Genomic DNA, 22,295 nt, shown 5'->3' on the forward strand with positions numbered 1-22,295 from the left:
AGCTCGGTAGGTAGCACTAGTATAAACATTAAATAAATATAATAAAGTACTAAATAATAAATCTAACTTTAAAATACATTTAAATAAACCCCTAATTTTTTTTTTCAAACCCATTAAAATTAAATTATTATTTATACATAATACATCTTTAACCAAAACAGTGCACTGCTAATAATCTTAAAAATAACCGTACATTAACCCTAAGCTATTTTTTAGTTCTTGTCCAACATTTTTCCATCCACATACCTGCCAACACACCCTAGATTTTGGTGGACAGTCCTGCTTTTTTCCAGTCCTGTCCAGTAAAAGTTGGGTTGTTGCAAAGTATGCCATTGTGAATAGGTAGCAAATGTTAGGCATGTATTACAAGTGGTCCAAAATCAATTTAAAAATGTAAAATAATCCCTATTCTTTTATTAAACATCTATGGATGTGTGACTGTGTATGATAAACGGAGGCCAAGTTCCTTGGAGCATTTGTCTCTAGGTCATTTTGTGTACAGTACACCTCAGTACGTGTGTGCAACTCTATTGGTCGTTTTGGCAGGGGGCTGGCCTGCCATCAACGAATGAAGTGCGTTCTGCAATTCACTTGTTTATGCCAGACCAGCCCCCTGCCGAAACGACCAATAGAGTTGCACACATGTTCCTTGACGGCAGCTGCTGCTGCTCCGATGTGTTGTTAACCCCGTATTAACCCCTGCTAGGCAACCGGGAAGGAAACGAAGATTAAACGAGCACGAAGAATGTCCGTGAATATTCGCCCGAAGAGAAGACAGGAACGGGCGAATATTCGCGGAATACGAAGGTTTTTTTTCCCCCGAAGATGAGCACGAAGACGAACACGAAGAGCCCCCTGGTGCCCAAGTCTACTTATTAGTATCTGCTAGAAAAGAAACATCAATACAGAATCAATTACATTTTGCATGAATTCTTAAAGCTATTAGATAATTGTTCCCTGAATAACCTTAGTATCCCAGAGAAGATGAAAGAGAATTAATTCAATAGGCTTTATGAATTGATATACACTTGAAAGAGCATGTGTGCGCCGGATCTACTTTTCATCGACACACACTTTCATTCCATTGTACAATTCCATATAATCTAGTCTTTTTGAACCAGACTTTGTAGAAGCTCTGCTATTTCATGCATGGTTAATGGAATCAGTCCTAATGTACTTTAATACAACAAGAGTATAACGGTATTAAACTCCTGAAACTGTACTATTAGTACGTTGCCTGATTGTAGATAGAAGAAAAATACTTATTTCTACACGAAAAGCTCAATTTAGGTAAATCGCCACACTTGAAAATACAGATTCCTCAAGATTCACTTGCTTGTTATGAAAAAAAAACTTTTTAATCCACCCACAACAGGTCACTAGGCTCAGTTCCAGACTAAATGCCACCACAGGCAAGAATATTCTTAGATACTGCTCCCCAACTTGGAAGAAGCATTGTGAGAGCCTATAAGCCAAAATCTAATGAAATATGCCATGGGCATACCTATGAACTCTTTGGGTTTCCCCCCAGAGACAGCTTCTCTAGGTTGCCACTAGAAAGCTCTGGATTGCAGGAGCAGCTCCCCACTCCCAGTGAAACAACTGTGTACCGATAGCGGTATCACCCACTGATACCAGCAGGAATGCCCGCAACGTCAGCAGGACAAACCACTGACATCAGTGGGACTTCCTACCCGCATCCTGTGAGAGACTGATAAAGTCATACAGAAAATTATTACTTCAAGTTTTTGCTGTTAAAGGTGATTCTACACGTTATTGAAGAATAAGGTGTACTTCACACATGGCTTCTCCATTTTTGGTGAATACATCATCACACAGTGTAATATGTCATGTGTTGTTCATCTGAGGTTGTATTTAACCAATTTTAGACCAGATGATTGTTATAATGTCCTGATATGTAAAACCATAGAATTGAAAGAGGGTGTACTTTCTTTTTTACACGATCTTGGTCGGTTTATTTTAACTGTACACAGAGCACTGATTGTGTTTTAATTGTATGCTTAGCATCTAAAATGGCTTTCTGAACACAGCAGTTTATTGGAAATTAGTAATCCTTTTGTATTCTTTAAGCTCTTGGCAAAAATTGGCTTGGCTGCAAGGAGTGCTTAAGAACAGAAATGGTTTCAGATGGACCCATCTGACCACTTTAAGATGTGTCTAAGCTTCACCTGTCTGCATCGATTCATTAGAGCTATCATGGTCAATCTCTGCTTCATCATCTATTCTACCACAGCCAATTACAAGCATACTTGGGAACGCTCCGGGTTTGACCTGACTCCTCCGGGTCGCGGGGTCTTGACACGCCCCGCTCCCCGCCCATTTTTCATTTACATGCAGTGTTTCCCTCTGCCGTAAGCGTGTAAATACATGCAATTCTTTTGAATAAGTAACATCAGTGCTAAGCAGGTCTCCACTGGTCTGCCACATGACAAATATATTATTATTATTATTATTATCTTTTATTTATATAGCGCCAACAGTACGCAGCGCTTAATACAATACATAAATTCAAAGGGTATGACAAAACAAGAATTGACAGGCTAAGACAAATCAATACATTAGGTGGAGAGAGCCCTGCTCGCAAGCTTACAATCTTGAGGGAATGGGGTGACAAACATAAGGCACAGAGAAAGGGTGAGAGGTAGTGTGGTGGTTGTTTCAATGACAAGGAAGTTCTAGCAGCTAAGATGGTGTGGCTTCTCTGAAGAAGTAGGTTTTGAGATGTTTCTTGCATGCTGGGAGGATGGGTGAAAGCTGAAGGTTCCTTGGGAGTAGATTCCAGAGATATGGGGCAGCTCGAGTGAAATCTTGTGGACGGGAAAAGGAAGAGGTGATAAGTGAAGAGGAGACCCTTAGCCCATGGGAAGAACATAGGGATTGAGTAGGACGGTATTTGCTTATGAGGGCAGAAAGGTATGGAGGAACAGTATTATGGATGGCCTTATATGTCAGCACCAGGATTTTAAATTTAATTCTAAAGGTAATTGGGAGCCCTGAAATTCATTATACTCCCTGATTCACCACTCTGCCTCTCACAGATATGCTACTCTGAAATTCATTATACCCCCCCATACACCACTCTGCCTCCCCCTATACACCACTCTAACTCCCCCAGATATGCCACTCTGCCTCCCTGAAATTCATTATACCCCCATACACCACTCTGCCACCCTGAAATTCATTATACTCTAATACACCACTCTGCCACCCTGAAATCCATTATACCTCCCCATACACCACTCTGCCTTTTCCCCCTCCCATACACCACTCTGCCTCCTCCCCCCTCCCATACACCACTCTGCCTCCGCCCCCCTCCCATACACCACTCTGCCTCCTCCCCCTCCCATACATCACTCTGCCTCCTCCCCCTCCCATACATCACTGTGCCTCCTCCCCCCTCCCATACATCACTCTGCCTCCTCCCTCTCACACTATGGCTCTACGGCAAAAACTTCTGCCCGAGTTCTAAATACAAGGACCGGTTCCGTCTTCTAAAAGCTTTCTGCATGCTCCCCCTCCCATACACCACTCTGCCTCCTCCCCCCTCCCATACACCACTCTGCCTCTCTCCCCGACTCCCTGGTGTCTGGTGAACCTCCGTTGCTGGCTGGCACTTTCACTGGAGCTTCATAGAAGTGGAATAGCAGAGGTTGTCTGTGCGCATCGCACAGACACCCGCCAGCTGAAAGAGAGGATGATCCTCTGCAGGAGACCTGGATTCTCCTCTCTGTCAGTCGGTGGGGGTCTGCACGGTGTGCACAGACAGCCTTCGTTACTCCCCTTCACTTCCGCTGGGGCTTCTACAGTGAAGGTCATGTGATGCTGGCGCTGCATCGTAGAAGCCCCAGCGGAAGTGGAGGGAAGAGGCATCCTGCATCGCTGCGGGGGATCTGGATTCTAGTGTTATAATCCGATCTCTGTTTGAGGTCAGATTATAGAAGGAGAGGAGTTTTTCAGAGAAAATGGGTGATACCACTGTCCTCAGGGGATGTTACTGAACACATATTGGGTTGTTGTTTGGCTGTGACATATACCAGAAGCTATAAATTCATACTTGAAATAAAAAACACACAAAACATTACTAGCACAAAGTTTGACAAAGGCTGGCAGTAGAATTATTGTGTGAAAAGAGTTAAAATACCACAATTTGAAATACTATGCAGTGTCTAAAAAATCTATGGTTTGATGGGGTAAATTGAATTGGCCTGGTCCAAAGATGTCCCAAATAGGACATGAGGCAGGATGACCAGATGACAAAATTCTAAACTGAAAATGCACACCTCTGAAAAGTGGCCTTTCAACCCCACAAACAGCCTGACAAACACATGCATGATATCACCATATTCAGGGGATTATGCTGAACACATATTGGGGTATTGTTTGGTTGTGACATATACCAGGATGTATACAATGCGTGTTATAAAAGAAAACACAAAAAATGACTACCACCAATTTTGACAAAGGCTGGTGGTAGAATAAGTGAATGGAAAGTGTTTAGATACCACCATTTGAAATACCCTGGGATGTCTATATTTCAAAAATATATAGTTTGATTGGATTTATTGAATCGGCCGGCTTAAAAGACGCCCCACATAGGACATTGAGGCAGAAGGATCAGATGTCAAAATCCCAAATTGAAAAACGGAATTGCGCATGCCCCAAATATGGCCTTTTAGCCCCAAATAACCTGACAAACCAATACATGGGTGGTATCACTGTACTCTGAATGTTGCTTAAGAAATATTAGGGTGTTTTGAGGTGGTGAATGCCAGGAGGTTTAAAGTTATACCTGAAGTACAATTTGTTTGGAAAAAACCCCCACAAAATAAATTACTAACACATCGTCCTCTCTCCACTAACATTTCTCTTTCATTTAGAATTTCCCTATAAATTAAAAACCCAAAGAGATTTAAGCATTAACATCTTATTGGCAGTTAAGATATGTATAGCTAGAGACTGGAAACAACAAAGCATTTTGAATTGGAATGATATCATAATACAAATAAACTATCAATGCAAAATGGAGAAACATTTCTTTATGATGTCAAAAAATGTAACACTCTATGAAAAAATATGGGCCCCATGGATGTCATTACAAACAAATAAAATTATATGTGGAGAGTGACCATAAGTTACAGTCTATTATGCTCACCCCAATGATCTCCCTGCCTTAGTTAACATCATTTCATTTGTTGACTCCTCTTTCAGGTGAGACATATGATTGCAACAAATCCCTCCTATCATCAACGTGACCAGAAAATATGTTGATGAATGATGAATGAATGTAGATAGCTTCACAATAGGAACAACAATCTAGATACAATACAATGCAAATTTGATGCAACTAATGTCATGTTGTAGATATTCCTGTTTGTGGCTTTGTTATTATAGTTGTTTATCAATAGATTAAAAAAAAATTACTAACACAAAGTTTGACAAACGCTTTTATGAAAATTAGCGCATGGAAAGTTTTTTAAATACCAGCATTTGAAATACTTCTGGGTGTCAAGTTTTCAAAAAAATATTGTTTCATGGGAGAAACCGGCTTCAAAGATGGGGACAGGATAACTAGATTTGAAATAGCAAATAAAAGTGAGAAAAAGTATTTTTAACCATATTTTTTTTTTCTAGGAAATCATATGATATTATCAAAATAATGGTATCTAAAGAAATCCCTTCTTGTTCTAAAAAAACAATATATAACTTGTGTGTTCACTAAATGAGAAAGAAGAAAATGACAGCTAAACACAAGCACAGCAAAAATGCTGGGTCTTAAAACAGACCTGGTCCAGAAGGGTACAAAAGGAAAAAAACAGCCTGGTCCTTAAGTGGTTAACAGCTGAGCTGCAGTGTCCCTGTATTTTTTTCAAATGTTGGCAACGACATATTTATAGCATTTGCAGCATATGTTCATTTGTGTGTCTTTTGTCTCTTTGGAATTTTGGTTTCCTTTTTTTGGTGTGTAGAGTGCTATGTGCTTACATTATGTAAACACTGTGATAACTAAGATCACTTTTTTTTAAAAGGGGATCAAAATAAAATTTCTTTACAACTGATGCATTTTCATACTTCATATTATGCAACTGGGAAATGTGTTGTGCAAAAGTAGCAAAAACCCTGATATGATATTTTATTAACTAGAGCCAAATGTATCACTTTTACAGTATTGAGAGACCAAAGCGACCTACATACCATTACTTAGAGAAATAAATTACTAACTGCAATGAACAAAATGTTTTTAGATTCATGTCTCTCCCAAGTGTCTCTTTCCAGGAGGGACATTCACTCTTTGAGACCCAAATCCCACTGTTTATACGCAGGTATAGTACACAAGTACCTCAAGATGAGGTCACTGGCAAGATTAGGTCACTGATAGAGGTCAATAGTTTATCGAATAACAATTTATTAGGTTAAAAAAGGTTAAAAATAAAATAAATATTGTAAGAAAAAAAGTATATAACTATTACTATCAAATCACTTTTAAGTGACAAGTTTAGGCCACTGGCATTGATCAGTGAATCCAATCAATAACCAGTGACCTTAAAAGTCACTAATCAGTAATCAGTAGTATTTTTTTTAGTAATAGTGTAATAATGTTGGGGTTTTTTTTACCTTATGACCTTCCTTCTGGCGAGAGCCAAAAAAATTAATCCCTTCAGTGCCGCAATTTCATCATTGCAAATGAAGCATTGAATGGGTTAACACCCATTATAGTTGCACTGTGCACAGGGACAGCAGCAAATATAAAATAATTAAAGTAAATTGGGTAAACGAAATATATAACTCTAAACGCAATACTCATTTATATAAATAGCTATGTATAAGAGACAAAGCAAAATAAAAAGCCTTGTTACAATCACACCCTTAAACAATATTATCCCTTTTAGGCAATTTTTTGTGTTTTGCAAACGTCACTCAGTTTTCTCCTATAAGCACTCCCTGTCCTGTTCCCAACTTTGTGGGTGGGTATGAATGGTTACTTGTGGTCAGGAGAGTTGTCAGAACCAGGTAGGGAGTGCCAGGAACTTATTAACATTCCCCTTGACCAGAGATCATAGAATTATCCCTAGAATGGTCACTGCCTTACTAGGTGCCTCATGGGTAGATGCAGCAAGCTGCTAGATACATATGAGATATCATAAAGAACACGTACTAACGGTAGGCTAGGATAACACAGAAATGTATAATTAAAAGAAATGTTGTACTTTATTAATTTACATTTAGAAGAAACTGCACCATATATTTCATTTTGCATTTCCACAATGGGTTCTGCATTGAGTTTTCAAAAATAGAACATTTTATAATTGCAAAAAGGTGACACCATTGTAGCACATCTCAGATGATATCATGTTCCGTTATAGAGCCTCATTCTAATAAGAATTATGCTAAAGCGTGTAACAATGGGTTTTCCTACTAAGACAATTATATGGTAATTACAATAAACCTGGGCAAAGAACATTCTAATGGAGCATAATTTTAGTGAGTGTCAAGAAGGAATGTGATCCTGAAATACTATTCATAATAGAAAAGATCAGAAGTAATCAAAAAATCAGTAATAGAAGTTAGGAATGGTAAGCATTCTACAGTATTTAAAATGGAATAACAGTAGATATATTGTCTTTTACTCCAAAATATATGGTTATATAGAGTCACATATAGCATTAATTTAAGTATTATTTTATAGCAAAATGCACATAGATGTCTATTCAGTCCAATGCATTTTTACTGCCTGCAAATTGGTATATGCATTCATCTTTAACAGTTATAAAACGTGAAAACTCACAGGAAAACCAAGATGAGCTCTTCTTGCAAGCAAAAAAGGATACTTAGAGAGAACCGAAATGGCCTTTTAAATTCCCATAGTGTGCTGTTCACCGACAAAGTCTTGTTAAAGCTGAAGTACACAGTTTGATTAGATGCTTCATCTCTGATCATAAAAAATGTGAGCTAATTACAAAAGTCTGATGTCAGCAGATTTTCTTTAAATCGTATTATTATATAAGCTAAGAACAATTTTCAAGTGACACTATGCTTGCTCACCTTAGTCAAATCCCAAAAGCAATTAATTTACCCACTCGTCCCTTAAAATAATAGCCATAAAATTTCCAGTATTCTTTTTTTCAGCAGAAAATATTATGAAAATAATGGTTGTATAGGCAATCTTCTGTTCAGCTAATCCAGAGTGATTGCTACTGTTCTTTCCTATTATTATAGAAAGATTGTGCCATAGTCAGTGAAGCACATTATTAAACTGGTATCAATTATCTCTGTGTACTCTTTGCAAACTTTATCATCATGAAAGAGATTTTATTTTTAGACTTGAGATAATGTGATTTTTTTTTCCACTTGAGATAAGGCCTTAATCTGTCTGTGCATTAATGTTCTAGAAAAAAATGCTATTCACAAAGGCTTCTGATTTCTATCTAATATAAGGTTATACTGCATATTACATATATCAGTTGGACAATTTGCAAACATATATAATTAAGACCAATAAGGGCAGAGTTGGTTTTAGGTATAATATATTTTAATAAACTCAAATTAAAAAAAATATGATACAAGGAGAATATTAATCTGTAATGTGTTAAGTGTGCAAATGTATGTCATCTTTCATTTCAGTAATTTAATAGACTGAAATTGCCCTCAAAATAAAGAGCTTTATTTTTTATCACATGAGTATTCTAATTATCAAAGCTTTGAAATGCAATGAATAAAACAAATATGTACATTTGACAGTGTACTATGGCACCAGTGTCTAGATATGTAAAGTAAAATACATGGAATATCTGGTTCAGATAGCAACAAGCACGCAAAATATGGCCATTGCAGTGTAAAGTCCATCAAACAGGCCTGTCAATTGAATATAAGTAATACCATACAATTAATAAAATCAGATTAGAAATAAAAACCTGGGGAAAAAAAAAGGAGAACCGCATTATCTGTGCGGTGCTGATGAACAGACAAGCAGAGCAAGACAGCACATCAGACTTGTAGGCAGACTGAGAGACTCAGAGGTCGGGGACAGGGAGGTAAGTAGATTGGCACACATACAAAGATATGAATCATGGAATGCTGGGGGAGTGCATGAAGGGGAAAACTGCTGTGTATAGAGATGGAGGGGGTGATTTTGGTGTAATATAAATTGATAATGATAGGGGAAGGAAATCATAGTTGGAAGGAATATGATGATGATGATGGTGGTGGTGGAAGATATTAAAATTGTGGTTGGCGGGCATGAATTATGATGTGTGATGACATGCCCACATACAACGCCATTCCAACTCCATTCACATAATTACATACACACATGCACACCCTCTCTAAGCACCATACACATACGCACAAATACAATTTTTTATAATTACAATTGTAGATCTTTTTAGGATATTTATTAAAATCATTATAGGCATTGCTGTTAATCTGTATTTTTTTTCATTTGATCTATTCCTGCAATGCAGGGTTTGCATGTATTACTCAGTTGATATTTATTTTTCCCATGTGGTTCTCATTTGATCTATGCACACAATGCAGGGTTTGCATGTGTTACTCGGTCGATCTCTATGTTTCCACGTGAATCCCATTTAATTGCAATTTGTTACAATACAGCTTAGAAAAATATTTTGAACATTAAGTATTGGTTAACAAATGTTTTGGCCATGTTTACCTCTAAAGAGTTGTAGACTGTTTAGCAAATCATTTTGCCCATTTTAGTTCTAATTTCTTTTAGGAGCTCTACAAGTTTATTTGCATGTTTATCACCTACTGTGAAAGTGATTTCTGTGCTTTAAATAACTTTTTTCAGTAGCTTATTTAAGTAAACTTGAAATGGTTAATTGCATACCTAAACTATCTTTCAGCATTATTTGAAATATACCTTGTGCTCCCAGATGGTCTCAACCCATAGCATGATGTCATGGACCACAGTGATATTAAGAATTGTATTTTTATATGTATCTTATTTATGACTACTCTATTCTTCAAATATACTTTATAAATTTGGGGTCAGGACCCCAGACATTTGTCATATGTACAATAATGGGCATCATGAAATATGGGGCTGTTATTCAGTTATTTTTTTTTATTCCCAGTCCACCCCTAGTCCTGGCAGTGAATTCCATACCCTTATTGTCCTTACTGTAAAGAATCCCTTCCTTTGTCGTCTATGAAATCTCCGCTCTTCCAGTCTCAGAGGGTGACCTCTTGTTCTTTGTACATTTCTGATAATGAACAGGTCACCGAAGAGCTCTTTATATTGGCCCTGCATATATTTATATAATGTTATCATTATGAATTCCATACAGAGTCATCAGGGACAGAAGGAAGGCACTGGGCTGGTCTAAATTCTTCAAATAGGGCCAGACTGAATTGGGCCAGCTTGTGCTAGGAGGACTGAATATAGGCACCATACAATGTAAGTTGATATATGTATGTAGGTGTGGGTGCTGAGCACTTGGCTAGGGTTGTCCCTTGGCCAAAATGTGCAAAATTACAGGAACCAAAGAAAAAAACAAAAACATAAGTAGGACTCTTACAATTAGTGGTGGGCCTGTTGTTCTGATGCTATATTCAATTCTCAGAAAATGTAAAACTTTCCTGGGATTCTCATCAAGGTAATGTTGTAATATCAGTGTCCCCTTTGTTCCTTAGATATGGTTAATGACAGGAGTGGCAAATCTCCAGGGGATGCTGAAGTTGGGTTCATAACCCGTTCACAAAGAAATGTTTCAGTTATAACCTGCCATTTATTGCAGAATGGCATTGTGTTGGCATATTTGTGTTGCCACCAGCAATTATCCAGCACAATATGCCCATGCCTTGATTCTGTTACTGGTTTAAAAGTTTGAGATATTTAATGGCATCATTTAAAAGTGTCTGTTGTGACAAACCAATCTTGCGGTTACTGCCTTGATTATTTGCATGTGTCCTCCCTGTTTTCTGACATGTGCATAATACTAGTAGTTAATAATGAAAAATTGTTATTATCTCCCCAAATTATTGCAGTCTTCACCGTCTCACCGGAACATTTCATAAGTGTTATGGAATAGGTCACAATCATCATCCAGATTTTTGAAATGATATATGAATCTCATTTATTGTTAACTGCATTACACGCTGTCCATAATTTAAGTGGATCTACAGAACAGGAACCGGGAAGAAATATATCATTTAATACCTGCATTGGAAAGATTGCAAGACAATTAATTCCAAGTAACATACTGTAACATTAGTTACAGCGCAGCCTAGATAAATTCATCAGCCTGCGGTGACTGTCTACAAATATGTTTATTTATAGGCTGTGGATACCTATCATTTTTTTCTCATTATCATAGATTTTGAATATATCTATTGCTTTTCTACAAAAAGTATTCTGGCATTTGTGCGAATTTCATATAAAAAAATTAAATCTCAATTTCTGTTTACATTAAAAATAATTGGCTCTTTGTTTTCATAACAAAAACATTAAGATTTTTTAGCACAGCAGAGGTGAAATGGGTTAATTACAAGGCATATTTTTCTGTTGATTTATAATTTCTTGTGTATAACAAGACAATGTTTTGTTTCTTCGGCAACAGCATACATAATGATATTTTCTATTTAATATAGTCAAAGAAATGAATATTGGGATTTTGATTGCTGATAAAAATATTTCATTTTTCCATTCTGCTGTTTACATAGACTATTCCGTTTTCTGTCTTTATCTCGCTGTATGATCCTTTGGAACCCTTTGAATGTTTGATCATTGCTGCTCTTACAAAGAAAACCATATGCAAATTTCAGATTATGTGCACATAATCCATTGACCTCCACAATACTGAAGAATTTCAATTTTAACAATATATGAAAACTTGTTTTTTTCTGAAATTGAAGTTTTTCTGTTCATGATCCCTATCATACTTGGATTCTAAGCATACTCTTTTATGAATACATTCCTTGTTTACTATAGATACAACATATACTACATTATCATTCTAGGACTTAATTTATATCACAGGCACCACAGTAAACACTGAGATATAAAAAACTAACAGCCATCATACGGATAGATAAGGCACATACTACAGCATGGTTGCATGTGGGAAGGGCAATCATAAGCCACCCTCCTTACTGGCTTCAGCTTTTCTTTTACTTTAAAAAGTTAAGATCTTAGTCTGCCTTTCGGGTAATCCATTAATAGCTTTGCTTTTTTTGTGAATTAGCTCCACATCCCTCTCCTGAAGTTATGATACCTACAAGAATAAGTATCACTACAGTTTAGGATTACGGAGATACCTAGGGGCCCCACAGAGCCACATGGATTGGTTTGATGGTAGAAAGGCTTATATACCTGTGACACAAACTCAAACAACTGTTTTTCTAAGGTAGAACAGCGAAATATGACTTATTGTCCAATAACTAAATACAGAAGATGGGCATTGTACTTGAATGTACTCAACTTTGTCCTTGCTCTTTATATGGCAGCCAATACTTTGCAGGTTTATACAGCCTTTTTTTCTGAAATGAGGCAATGCTAAATCCCTTCTTATAAATGTGATGCTTTAATGTCATGATGTACTATAACATATGTGCCACCAACAAAAGAAGCTCAACACTTAACGTAAGTCACTGTAGTAGAAAAAGAGCCTACTAGGTTCAAATTGAATTAAGACCTATGTCTTGCCTCTCTTGCCTACATAATACATATCTTTGTAGGGAGTTTTAAGTGACATACACAACAAAATTGCAACTTTTTACAAAGGCCTTGGTAGGTCAGCCTTCACCTCTTTCCTGAGACTTCCTGGCATTCTGGTTCTTTGTTTTTAATGCAAAAATGTGGTTTACTCGCTTCTGAAGCCTTTGGAGAAACAAACGTACTTGGTTCGTATGGAAAGGATACTCCACACTGGAGAACTTTTTTGAGTTTGGCCCAGAGCCCCATGAATCATAGCTGCTTACTGCATCTCCTGAGCAACTTTTGATCTGTGTGGGGAGGAGGGTCGAATATTCCTAGTTCTTTTCCCATTTAGTCATTTGGGTGCTAGCCCTGTTGCCATACATGCCTAGACCTAACCCTCAAAGGGGCAGGCGGGGGGGGGGGGGGATCTTAAAATCCAGGGCTTGTTTTCCAGGACATATCTCTCTCCAAAGAGCCGTAGCAATGGTACCTAAGATGCAGTAGAAAGCTTCTTTAACTTGTCAGCTATTGTGATGTCTGTGAAAAGAGAATTCCCTGCTTGATGGTTTGATGGTTAACAATGTTATAGCAAATCAAATGCTTTACAAAGTACTTATACAAAACAAAGGGCAAACTTGAAGAAAAGAGAATAGTAAAATCCTTATTTTCTTAAAAGAGAATTTATCTTTTTTGTGGAAAACCAAAGTGATCCACCTACAGAGGGAGACAACGAACCAGTCATTAATAATTTAGTAACCTATAGATAACATTTTATAGTCTATCTACAAAAACAGTTGGGACTGCTTTTGTTGTATGAAAGTTTTTTTTTTAATATTATCTGGAATTTCAGGCATAAAATGTGTCAGTGGACCACGAAATACAGTTTATTACCTTTTCTTTATAGTTCAGGGGTCATAGAAAAGTGCTAGAAGAATGTAAATGATCTATTTCAGAGGTTAAATAATGTGGATCCAAAAAAACATCAGGTCTGTATTAACGGACAGAGTATTTTTAATGCTTATTAACGATAAGGGGTAGGACAAGACAGTGGGTATAGGGCAGCTATGTATGGGTTTCAAGGATGTTTGAGACTTTGGCTGTGGCTCCCTTTGCCCGTGGTAACAGCCCGTGGATGACAGCCCTGGTCTTTATATATAACCACTCAAATGTCTGAACTGATACCGCATTTTCCATCTGAATCAACTAAAATAATAACTGCTGAAATTAGTTTTATGGTGATATACTGATTAACAAGTTTGTAAAAATGAAAAGTAATTGTTGAAGAACAAAAAGTCACCAGCAAATGATGAACGGCTTAAAAGAGTGAAAATAACAATACTGACCAAAAGTGGATTTCAAATCTTATTATCAATACGAAAATTAAACATTTATATGGATATGCAGCACCTGACAGTAGTACACTTTTAAGCAAACCAGTTCTCTGCATGAAATATTAATGAATATTCCAGTAATAGGAATTTGTTGTTAATATTATATTGATGAATAAAAATAAATGATTTTTGAATAAGGGCTGTTAAGAGCCAAAAACTATTTTGCCTTTGAACAGCCCATATTATAAATATGTATATTATTTATGAGAGAGACCCAAACAAAATAATCCTCAGATCTACTAATACATGAATATTAAACATAACTTTTACTTAATATGCAATAAAATAATTAAATTTTAAAGCATAAAGAAATGAAAAATAAATAAAAGCCAAGAAATTGACCTAGGAATCAAAGGGAGGAGTCCTCATACCCTCAGCACAAACCAACAACTAGTGCTAATTAATACCACTTCTTTACTGTATTAAAATGATGCAGTACTACTTTTAGTTGTTAAAGGACAACATGGTGTATCTTTAGTGTTATTATGTTCCCATGGAAAAGTATGTTTTCTAAACCATACAAAATCATAAGCTTGAAGCACTATATATTCCATGGGCAATAGTACACCCTTAAATCTCAGAAGCTTTGTATGAGCTTTTGGACAACTCATCAATCTGATGGCAACAATACAAATGTTGATATTCATGGAACATTGTAAGTATATATATATATATATATATATATATATATATATATATATATATATATATATATAAAAAGCCTAGACAATTATAAAAAGAACATCCTTGTACTTATAGGATGATGCGTTTTTGTAAATCCCCCATACCATATTGACAAGGAAGAATCTGTGCAGAAAACCTATTCATTTTTTCTTTTCAACTGATGAAGTTAATTGTCAGGAGTAGCAAGTTAATATAGACATAGTTAACAAATAACTTAATAAGGAGTTGGTAAATAAAATCAAATTTTACCCTCTTTTCAAATACATCAACATCATGATTCACTACTATTTAGGGCTTGTCTTTTGTACCATGTTCTGGTAATTATATATTTTCACAGCAAAGAGATTTATTTACAAAGAGACCAACCCTAGTTTATCAAATTTGAGGAAAAAGTAAAGTGAGCCTAAATAAATGGTTCTAACAATAAAGTTAAGTGTCTTATAAGTCTGTAACAATTCCAACAAGAACAGCTAACTTCCACAATTGCTATTAATAAACTTAAACCTCCAAGTATATAAACCACCAAATGTATCAAATTTCAGCACAACATGTATACATTGGAAAACAGGCATGACAAGAATTGTACACAAATAGCATCTGACGAAGGTGACAATGTTGTCATTATATGACTATATATATATATATATATACATTTTTGGCAAAGTGTTGAGCATTAATCATGAATGCAAAACACTGTGTTCACGTTTCTCCTAGTTGCCTAACTATGAGGTAAGCGGTAGTAAGTAAGTGCATGCTTCCATTTCCACAAAGCCCTTCACAGGCAGTGAGAGGGAAGGTTTGGTGCTGTTGGTAACATATTGAGCACCCATCCTAAATGAGCAGTGGCGACTCTAGAAACAATATATAGGGTGGGCGGGGGGGCACACAAGATACCACAGTCAAACTGGGGGGGCATTAATAATTTCCAGAAGTAATGTGCTATGGAATTATACTTTTGTTATTGGGCTAAAATAATACTTGATCATTCAACATGGGAAGCCTGAAGCCACAATGTGCACAATTAATCCTTGAAATAAATATTATAACACAATAAATAACTTTTCCACTAAATGATTTCAGGGCCTTGAACGTTTTGTCCCCTGAAGTCACTACAACTTCAGGAGGGCATCTCTGGATAAATATAAATTAAATAATTCCTACTGTAAGTTAAGTGCCAGGAAACAGATGACCAAACACACACACCAACACAGGCTCTGTCACACCGACACCCAGACACACACACCAGGACAGGCTCTGCCACACCGACAACCAAACACACACACCAGGACAGACTCTGCCACACTGCCAACTGAACACACACACCAGGACAGGCTCTGCCACACAGACACCCAGACACACACACCAGGACAGGCTCTGTGACACAGACACACACACCAGGACAGGCTCTGCCACACCGACAACCAAACACACACACACACCAGGACAGGCTCTGCCACACAGACACACACACAACAGGACAGGCTCTGTCACACCGACACCCAGACACACACACCAGGACAGGCTCTGTGACACAGACACACACACCAGGACAGGCTCTGTCATACCGACACCAAGACACACACACCAGGACAGGCTCTGTCACACCGACACCCAGACACACACACCAGGACAGGCTCTGTCACACCGACACCCAGACACACACACCAGGACAGGCTCTGTCACACCGACACCCAGCCACACACACCAGGTCAGGCTCTGCCACACCAACAACCAAACACACACACACACCAGGACAGGCTCTGCCACACAGACACCCACACATATCAGGACAGGCTCTGCCACACCCACATCCAAACACACACACACACCAGGACAGGCTCTGACACACTGACAACCGAACACACACCAGGACAGGCTCTGCCACACCAACACCTATACACACACACCGAGGACAGGCTCTGCTACACTGATAACAAAAAACACACCAACAGCAGGACACAATCTACGTAGTGTATTTGCAGGTATACAATAGTATATGAAACGTAGCATTGCAGGTATAGATCAAATAAATACATGGAAACAGCATTGCAGGTATTAATCAACTGAATAAGACATATTAACCCTGTATTTGCAGGTATACATAAATAAAGTATGGAAACATAGCATAGCAGATATGGATCTACAGAATAACACACAACCCCAGCTTTGCAGGTATAGATCAATTGGAATTCACAAAAAAACACGTCATTAAAAGGTATATTTAAAACCCCCTAAATTACACGCATAGATCACAGGTTGCATACCCCAAAGCCAGCCCTGGCGTCCACACTGCAATCACACTCCTATCATACCCAGGCAACCAGTAAATGCTGGTACCTAGGCATGATGGGACTGTGCTTGCTGTGGTTGCTGTTAACAATCACACTCCTATCATGCCAAGTCAGCCAGTACATGCTGGTACAGGGTGGCTGTAAGTGATGTGCAGACCCCATACTGCTGGCAGCATCAATACACAAGGGGGGCAGCTAGCTAGGTTTCAGCATGTACTGGCTGACTTGGCATGATAGGAGTGTGATTGCTAACAGCAATCACAGTCCCATCATGCCTAGGTTCCAGCATTTACTGGTCGGATGTGTAAGTGCTGGAACCTAGGCATGATGGGACTTTGATTGCTGTTAGCAATCACACTCCTATCATGCCAAGTCAGCCAGTATATGCTCGAGGTGCGGCCCGCGTAAGATCGGTTGCACTGGCTGGCGATCTTACGCGGGCCGCACCTCGAGGTCTCGACGCCCCTGCCTTATTACTTTCTAACCCCCTCTCCCTCCCTTATCACTTTCTAACCCCTCTACCTACTCACTATCTACCCTCCCCCTTTGTAGTTCTCTCACCTTTAGGTCTAGCGACGGGAGCACGAGGCTTCTGTCTTCGTTCTCAGCTGCGGTGGCCGCTGCTTCACTGATGAAATGCCGGCACCGCGACGGAGGTAGAGGCCTCGTGGAGGAGAATGGGGGGAGCTGAGCGGTTGCTAGGCACCCCTCTCTCTCCTCCGCATTAAAAAAATAAAAATTAAAAGACGGGATTTAAAGTCGCATTGCAACTTTTTTCCAAATTCGGCAGGGGGGCAACAGGGGGGGCAAGGATTAACCTAGGGGGGGGCAATTGCCCCCCCTTGCCCCCCTGTAGCGACGCCACTGTAAATGAAGCATGCTATTAAAGGGTTGCCTTTATTAGCACAAATAGGGTTCCCTCGTTTTTAGATTATTATTTCTGCTCATCTACTCTGTTTTAACTTCTTTATTATCTAATGCCTTTACAGTGTTTACTTTAAAATTATTCCGCCTACCCATGACAAAACTTGTGACCCTGTGAAAGCAGTGCATTGCTCAGTCCCCAGTAAAACCATACAGGAGTGGAAATCTATATGGCCAATTTCAGTGTGTCGTACCTGCTAAGTGGATTTAAAAAACACCCATAAGGGTTCAAAACAAAAGTGCATCAATGTACAATACCATTACTGGAGAGATTACAAAAATCAAAGTAATCAAAATGTATTACATTTGTGGGATTGTCAGGGATTGGATGAAGATGGTCTGCTGGCTGTCAGGACCCCTGACAACTGTCAAGGAGTGTCCATGCAGCGCACATTTTGCTAGTTGATATTTATTCAGGTCACTCTTTGTGAAGTGCTGTAATTATTTGAATTATATGTTGGCAAAGGGTTAATGCGCAATACGTTTTGTTTATATTAACTTTGCACTTATACAGATGGTATATTAATGTTACCATCTGTTGTGCAAGTGAATATTTTAATCATCACAATCTAGCATCACCAAATTCCCATGGGGATTATTAGAATTTGTGGAGATCCTTTAATTGATAGAAAGTTTTGGTATACCTTTCAGGTACATATCCCAATTTGACTGGGACAATATCAACTAATAGAAGCAGAGGCGAGGTTCAGTGGAGACACGTAACATTGCATTATGAGACCCTGTTGTAGTAGTGTAGCAGCTCCCACTGTGCACGCTGCTTAGAAGAGGGGCTGAGGTAAGTGAAGTAAGGTATTTTTAGTGTGAGTGTCTGTGTGTATCTTAGTTTGTGTGTTTTAGTATTAGTGTCAAGTTATGTGTATGTGTGTCAGGGAGTGTGTCTGACTGTCAGTGTCTGTGTGTGGGTATCTTTGTGTGTGTATTAGTTTCTGGGTATGTGTGTTTGTTAGTGTGTCAGTGTGTTCTTCTGTGTGTGAGTTAGTGGTTATGTGAATGTCTGTGTCTGGGTGTATAAGTATGACTGATTGAGTGTGTTAGTGCCAGGCTGTGTTTTGGTGTTAATGTCTGGGTGTATGTGTCAGCATCTGGCTGTGTTAGTGTGTGTTAATATGAGTGTGCAAGTGTAAAACATTGCATCCATAGGATTTACCCAGCACCCAGGTTGCACCCACAGTGGCGTCCTCTCAGAGTCTTGGGTCTCATCTTAGTCAGGGCTCCTTTCAGTCAAGGATCCTCTCAGTCTGGCCCATTCGTACTCTTTATTCGTTCCATACCCTTTAGGCCCAAAACTCTCCCATTTATCATGACTTCCTTTATTTCTTCACTTTTACTTAATCTCTCCTCTTCTCTTTAATCCTCCTCTTGCTCATTATCTCTCCCATTTCTCTATATCTCATATTCCCCATTCTTTTAATCTCTCCTCTTTCTTTCTTCCCTTTTCCGTATCTCTCCCCTTTCAGTTTCTCTCCAGCTCCTTATCTGTCCTTACTTCCCCCCTTTCTCTTTTATTTCTTCATGTTTTCTGTGATTCCTCCTTTCTTATTAACTCTTTACCTCTCCTCTATCAATTTTCTTTCTCTTTATCTCTTCTTTTTGCCCCAATTTCTTCTTATTATCTCTCCCCTTTCTTGCTATCTCTGCAGCTTTTCCCAATCTCTTATTCTTATTGTATCTCCCTTTTATTCCCATCTCTCTTCTTTTTCATTATCCCCTTCTCACTATATCTACTTTCTAACCACATCTCCATTATGTTCCCTTTCTCTCTATTTTCCCCTTTTTTCTCATCATTATATCTGCCCTATATATTTCTCTTTATCATTCCATTTTCTTACTATTATACTATTTTCTTCATAGATGGCCAAAGCCTGACCTTGGGAGGGGCAATCACACTAACACACACACCCAGACACACATCTGCACACTAAAACTAAAGCATGCACACAGGCACTCACACTAACACACCCAGGATTAGACACACTAACATACCCAGGCATTACACACACACTAACATACTAGGAAGACACACACACTAACATACCAGGCAAAGACACAATAACATACCCAGGCAGACACAAACTAAAATACCCTGACACACACAGTCACATACTAAAATATCCAGGGAGACACACACTAACATACCCAAGCAGACACTAACATATATACACAAATAGACACACATACAACTCACTTACCCTGCAAAGCCTCAGCGCCTTTGATCCAGCTTGCCCCACCACCATCACAATGTTGGGTGACCCCACCCCCTCCTTTAAATTAGGCAGATTAAAAGGTAAATCCATGGTCTCCCAATCTGGCCCTGCTCTTCCAGCAGATCTATGTAGGGGCACCTCCTCTGCAGCAGACTCCTCAGCACAGAGGAGGCACCTTGTTCTAAGCTTCTGTTTACAGTCATCATTTAGTTGTCCCTTCCAGCATTCTTATCAGTACTGGACTGGGAATAACTAAATGGACTTAGCACTTAATGGCCAGTGGCGGCTAAATCATGTGCATGCAGCCACTGGCTACATATGAACATCTGCTTTTACACATATGGTACAGAACCAGATCTGCCGCTTGAGTGGAGGTAAGGGTATGTTATCCCAAGCCTGGAGCTCTTCCTTATAGACTAATGATAACTAACATTTGGAACCCTGCTATTCTGGATTATATAACATTGTCAAAAATAAAACTCAGCTGTATGCATTCGGAACAGCAGTGAAAGAAGTGGTCAAACGTATAACTTATTAACATAAACACAAGTAAAAGGATAAAAGTCCTTCTTCTGACCTCTACAGGGTGTAAAAAAATCCAGTGAAAATAAAAGAAATTAATTCAGTGATTCTTTTGTTCAAATGTATCTGTTGCAAATGTCTCTGATCTTAAGAGGTGAAGAAAGTATACAAGGTTAATGTGAAGTTTACACAAGATAGCATTTACAAAAGGTTAAGGAGAAGCAAATTAAAACAAGTAAAGTAAGATAGTAATCCATGCCTTTTCACCTTAAAATGTGCAGTTGATTTCAATAATGAAATGCAAATACTTATTGGATATGGTTTTACTCTGCCACAGAGTTCTGCACTTTTAGACAAATTTAATCTGTGATATAAGAACCTGCCATTATGGCAAACATATCCCGATATTTAAAAACTTCATCATAACAAAAGTCTTTTTGAAAATATGTTAAAATATATTCACTTCCAACATATTCATTTCTACTTTCTTCGTACAAGCTATAGTAAGTATTAGAAAACAATAAAATAAATATTTCCCTGTTCTGGTGTATTCTATAAACTGAAGGCTATGTTAAGCATGGGCGTAGGAACCCCTAAAAATCTGGGGGGGATAGCATTTTTACTGGTAGGGTATACCTGACCATTTCACCAACAGGGACATTGATATGTAGTTGGTCCCCCTTTGCAGCTATAACGGCTTCCACTCTTCTGGGAACGATTTCCACAAGATTTTGGAGCGTTTCTGTGGGGAGTTTTTGCAACCATGCCTTTATGAACCTTGTTTTGTACACTGGGGCACAGTCATGATGGAATAGAAAAGGACCTTGCCCAAAACTGTTCCCACAAAGTTAGAAGCATAGTGTTGTCCAAAACGTCTTGGTATATCACCTTCAGCTCATAAAACGTTCTACTAGATGAATGGGAGAAAATTCCCACAGAAACAGAAAAATCTTACAACCACAGATGGACTGCACTGGACACGGCCACAGTGACTACTATGATGTATTGAGGGATCCATCTAAGACTCCTAACATGTCATGCACACAGGAACATATCCACACACTTAAACACTTGAATAACATACATACACATGCACACACTAACATACACACACACACACAATAATACACCCCAAAACAATCCCACCCTAATATACCTAGACACATGGCCACCATAACACACCTGGAAACATACTAACATACCCATTAAAACAGATGTGCACAAAAACATACCCACAAACATACGCTATCACACCCAGACACGCATTCAAACACATCCTTCACTTACTCTGCCTACCCCTAGATTTAACACGTGGCGCTTTGTATTAGTGATGCCCTAGACCAAGTAGCACCCCGCAATATTCTCTTGTGTCCAAATGCTACATACAGTGACTCACACTCATTTTAACTAGAAATAGGCCTGGATTTAACCCTAGGTGCCCCTGAGTTAAGCATGTGTTACAGGGAATCATTCTCTTCTCTTTAGGTACGACATGCCTGCTCATACACACACATATGCACTGCTCTTTCGCATGCCTGCCCACAAAAACACATATATACGCTGCAATTGCCTGCGCATACACACT

The sequence above is a fragment of the Sceloporus occidentalis genome, unplaced genomic scaffold (assembly GCF_023333645.1).
Source record: "Sceloporus occidentalis isolate IW3139 unplaced genomic scaffold, rSceOcc1.0.p SCAF_23, whole genome shotgun sequence".
NCBI classification, from domain to species: domain Eukaryota; kingdom Metazoa; phylum Chordata; class Lepidosauria; order Squamata; family Phrynosomatidae; genus Sceloporus; species Sceloporus occidentalis.